The sequence below is a fragment of the Leptodactylus fuscus genome, chromosome 1 (assembly GCF_031893055.1).
Source record: "Leptodactylus fuscus isolate aLepFus1 chromosome 1, aLepFus1.hap2, whole genome shotgun sequence".
Lineage (NCBI taxonomy): Eukaryota > Metazoa > Chordata > Amphibia > Anura > Leptodactylidae > Leptodactylus > Leptodactylus fuscus.
The window spans coordinates 276,830,407-276,836,271 of NC_134265.1; positions in this window are offsets into that span (position 1 = coordinate 276,830,407).

A 5,865-nucleotide genomic window follows, 5' to 3' on the forward strand; every position below is an offset into this window, starting at 1 on the left:
TGGGAATTCAAAGAATATATTGGGAATACAAATACCCTCATTTCTTGCTACTGCCATATAGTGCCAGTTTCTGACTGGTAATTCAAAGAATATATTGGGGTTACGTGCACCCACAATTTTTACTACTGGTATACAGTGCCATTGTCTGACTGGGAATTCAAAGAATATATTGGGGTTATAAATACCCTCATTTCTTGCTACTGCCATATAGTGCCAGTGTCTGACTGGTAATTCAAAGAATATATTGGGGTTACGTGCACCCACAATTTTTACTACTGGTATACAGTGCCATTGTCTGACTGGGAATTCAAAGAATATATTGGGAATACAAATACCCTCATTTCTTGCTACTGCCATATAGTGCCAGTGTCTGACTGGGAATTCAAAGAATATATTGGGGTTACGTGCACCCACAATTTTTACTACTGGTATACAGTGCCATTGTCTGACTGGGAATTCAAAGAATATATTGGGAATACAAATACCCTCATTTCTTGCTACTGCCATATAGTGCCAGTGTCTGACTGGGAATTCAAAGAATATATTGGGGTTACGTGCACCCACAATTTTTACTACTGGTATACAGTGCCATTGTCTGACTGGGAATTCAAAGAATATATTGGGAATACAAATACCCTCATTTCTTGCTACTGCCATATAGTGCCAGTGTCTGACTGGTAATTCAAAGAATATATTGGGGTTACGTGCACCCACAATTTTTACTACTGGTATACAGTGCCATTGTCTGACTGGGAATTCAAAGAATATATTGGGAATACAAATACCCTCATTTCTTGCTACTGCCATATAGTGCCAGTGTCTGACTGGGAATTCAAAGAATATATTGGGGTTACGTGCACCCACAATTTTTACTACTGGTATACAGTGCCATTGTCTGACTGGGAATTCAAAGAATATATTGGGGTTATAAATACCCTCATTTCTTGCTACTGCCATATAGTGCCAGTTTCTGACTGGTAATTCAAAGAATATATTGGGGTTACGTGCACCCACAATTTTTACTACTGGTATACAGTGCCATTGTCTGACTGGGAATTCAAAGAGTATATTGGGAATACAAATACCCTCATTTCTTGCTACTGCCATATAGTGCCAGTTTCTGACTGGTAATTCAAAGAATATATTGGGGTTACGTGCACCCACAATTTTTACTACTGGTATACAGTGCCATTGTCTGACTGGGAATTCAAAGAGTATATTGGGAATACAAATACCCTCATTTCTTGCTACTGCCATATAGTGCCAGTTTCTGACTGGTAATTCAAAGAATATATTGGGGTTACGTGCACCCACAATTTTTACTACTGGTATACAGTGCCATTGTCTGACTGGGAATTCAAAGAATATATTGGGGTTATAAATACCCTCATTTCTTGCTACTGCCATATAGTGCCAGTTTCTGACTGGTAATTCAAAGAATATATTGGGGTTACGTGCACCCACAATTTTTACTACTGGTATACAGTGCCATTGTCTGACTGGGAATTCAAAGAGTATATTGGGAATACAAATACCCTCATTTCTTGCTACTGCCATATAGTGCCAGTTTCTGACTGGTAATTCAAAGAATATATTGGGGTTACGTGCACCCACAATTTTTACTACTGGTATACAGTGCCATTGTCTGACTGGGAATTCAAAGAATATATTGGGGTTATAAATACCCTCATTTCTTGCTACTGCCATATAGTGCCAGTTTCTGACTGGTAATTCAAAGAATATATTGGGGTTACGTGCACCCACAATTTTTACTACTGGTATACAGTGCCATTGTCTGACTGGGAATTCAAAGAGTATATTGGGAATACAAATACCCTCATTTCTTGCTACTGCCATATAGTGCCAGTTTCTGACTGGTAATTCAAAGAATATATTGGGGTTACGTGCACCCACAATTTTTACTACTGGTATACAGTGCCATTGTCTGACTGGGAATTCAAAGAATATATTGGGGTTATAAATACCCTCATTTCTTGCTACTGCCATATAGTGCCAGTTTCTGACTGGTAATTCAAAGAATATATTGGGGTTACGTGCACCCACAATTTTTACTACTGGTATACAGTGCCATTGTCTGACTGGGAATTCAAAGAGTATATTGGGAATACAAATACCCTCATTTCTTGCTACTGCCATATAGTGCCAGTTTCTGACTGGTAATTCAAAGAATATATTGGGGTTACGTGCACCCACAATTTTTACTACTGGTATACAGTGCCATTGTCTGACTGGGAATTCAAAGAATATATTGGGGTTATAAATACCCTCATTTCTTGCTACTGCCATATAGTGCCAGTTTCTGACTGGTAATTCAAAGAATATATTGGGGTTACGTGCACCCACAATTTTTACTACTGGTATACAGTGCCATTGTCTGACTGGGAATTCAAAGAGTATATTGGGAATACAAATACCCTCATTTCTTGCTACTGCCATATAGTGCCAGTTTCTGACTGGGAATTCAAAGAATATATTGGGGTTACGTGCACCCACAATTTTTACTACTGGTATACAGTGCCATTGTCTGACTGGGAATTCAAAGAATATATTGGGGTTATAAATACCCTCATTTCTTGCTACTGCCATATAGTGCCAGTTTCTGACTGGTAATTCAAAGAATATATTGGGGTTACGTGCACCCACAATTTTTACTACTGGTATACAGTGCCATTGTCTGACTGGGAATTCAAAGAGTATATTGGGAATACAAATACCCTCATTTCTTGCTACTGCCATATAGTGCCAGTTTCTGACTGGGAATTCAAAGAATATATTGGGGTTACGTGCACCCACAATTTTTACTACTGGTATACAGTGCCATTGTCTGACTGGGAATTCAAAGAATATATTGGGGTTATAAATACCCTCATTTCTTGCTACTGCCATATAGTGCCAGTTTCTGACTGGTAATTCAAAGAATATATTGGGGTTACGTGCACCCACAATTTTTACTACTGGTATACAGTGCCATTGTCTGACTGGGAATTCAAAGAGTATATTGGGAATACAAATACCCTCATTTCTTGCTACTGCCATATAGTGCCAGTTTCTGACTGGGAATTCAAAGAATATATTGGGGTTACGTGCACCCACAATTTTTACTACTGGTATACAGTGCCATTGTCTGACTGGGAATTCAAAGAATATATTGGGGTTATAAATACCCTCATTTCTTGCTACTGCCATATAGTGCCAGTTTCTGACTGGTAATTCAAAGAATATATTGGGGTTACGTGCACCCACAATTTTTACTACTGGTATACAGTGCCATTGTCTGACTGGGAATTCAAAGAGTATATTGGGAATACAAATACCCTCATTTCTTGCTACTGCCATATAGTGCCAGTTTCTGACTGGGAATTCAAAGAATATATTGGGGTTACGTGCACCCACAATTTTTACTACTGGTATACAGTGCCATTGTCTGACTGGGAATTCAAAGAATATATTGGGGTTATAAATACCCTCATTTCTTGCTACTGCCATATAGTGCCAGTTTCTGACTGGTAATTCAAAGAATATATTGGGGTTACGTGCACCCACAATTTTTACTACTGGTATACAGTGCCATTGTCTGACTGGGAATTCAAAGAGTATATTGGGAATACAAATACCCTCATTTCTTGCTACTGCCATATAGTGCCAGTTTCTGACTGGGAATTCAAAGAATATATTGGGGTTACGTGCACCCACAATTTTTACTACTGGTATACAGTGCCATTGTCTGACTGGGAATTCAAAGAATATATTGGGGTTATAAATACCCTCATTTCTTGCTACTGCCATATAGTGCCAGTTTCTGACTGGTAATTCAAAGAATATATTGGGGTTACGTGCACCCACAATTTTTACTACTGGTATACAGTGCCATTGTCTGACTGGGAATTCAAAGAGTATATTGGGAATACAAATACCCTCATTTCTTGCTACTGCCATATAGTGCCAGTTTCTGACTGGGAATTCAAAGAATATATTGGGGTTACATGCACCCACAATTTTTACTACTGGTATACAGTGCCATTGTCTGACTGGGAATTCAAAGAATATATTGGGGTTATAAATACCCTCATTTCTTGCTACTGCCATATAGTGCCAGTTTCTGACTGGTAATTCAAAGAATATATTGGGGTTACGTGCACCCACAATTTTTACTACTGGTATACAGTGCCATTGTCTGACTGGGAATTCAAAGAGTATATTGGGAATACAAATACCCTCATTTCTTGCTACTGCCATATAGTGCCAGTGTCTGACTGGGAATTCAAAGAATATATTGGGGTTACGTGCACCCACAATTTTTACTACTGGTATACAGTGCCAATTTCTAACTAGGAATTCAAAATGCGCAAGGCTCCCGGAAAGGGACGTGGACGAGGCCGTGGGCGAGGTCGGGGGAATGGTTCTGGGGAGCAAGGTAGCAGTGAAGCCACAGGGCGTCCCGTGCCTACTCCTGTGGGGCAGCAAGCATTGCGCCACTCCACAGTGCCAGGGTTGCTTGCCACATTAACTAAACTGCAGGGTACAAACCTTAGTAGGCCCGAGAACCAGGAACAGGTCTTGCAATGGCTGTCAGAGAACGCTTACAGCACATTGTCCAGCAGCCAGTCAGACTCTGCCTCCTCTCCTCCTATTACCCAACAGTCTTGTCTTCCTTCCTCCCAAAATTCCGAAGCTTTACAGAACAATAACCCAAACTGTCCCTGCTCCCCAGAGCTGTTCTCCGCTCCTTTCATTGTCCCTCAACCTGCCTCTCCACGTCACGATTCCACGAACCTAACAGAGGAGCATCTGTGTCCAGATGCTCAAACACTAGAGTCTCCTCCATCTCCGTTCGATTTGGTGGTGGATGACCAGCAACCCACCCTCATCGACGATGATGTGACGCAGTTGCCGTCAGGGCATCCAGTTGACCGGCGCATTGTGCGGGAGGAGGAGATGAGACAGGAGTTGGAAGAGGAAGTGGTGGATGATGAGGACACTGACCCGACCTGGACAGGGGGGATGTCAAGCGGGGAAAGTAGTGTGGATGTTGAGGCAGGTGCAGCACCAAAAAGGGTAGCTAGAGGCAGAGGCAGAGGTCAGCAGCTTAGGCGAAGCCAGGCCACACCCGGAATCTCCCAAGATGTTCCAGTTCGTACCCAGCCCCGAAAAACTCCCACCTCGAGGGCACGTTTCTCGAAGGTGTGGAGTTTTTTCAAGGAATGCGCCGAGGACAGATATAGTGTTGTCTGCACAATTTGCCTCTCGAAATTGATTAGGGGCTCTGAGAAGAGCAACCTGTCCACCACTTCAATGCGCCGTCATTTGGAATCCAAGCACTGGAATCAGTGGCAGGCAGCAACGGCAGGACAAAGGCCGCCTGCCGTTCACGCCACTGCCTCTGCCACTGCCTCTGCCTCTGCCACTGCCACTGCTGACTGTGCTGGCGATGCACTCCAGAGGACGAGCCAGGACACCACTTCATCTGCCTCCGCCACTTTGTTGACTTCTACCTCATCCTCCCCTGGTCCTGTCTTATCTCCTTCTCCTGCACCATCAAAGGCACCATCAGGCGTTTCTTTACAACAACCCACCATCTCTCAGACATTGGAGCGGCGGCAGAAATACACTGCTAACCACCCACACGCGCAAGCCTTGAACGCCAACATCGCTAAACTGCTGGCCCAGGAGATGTTGGCGTTCCGGCTTGTTGAAACTCCCGCCTTCCTGGACCTGATGGCAACTGCGGCACCTCGCTATGCCGTCCCTAGCCGTCACTACTTCTCCCGGTGTGCCGTCCCCGCCTTGCACCAGCACGTGTCACTCAACATCAGGCGGGCCCTTAGTTCCGCGCTTTGCACAAAG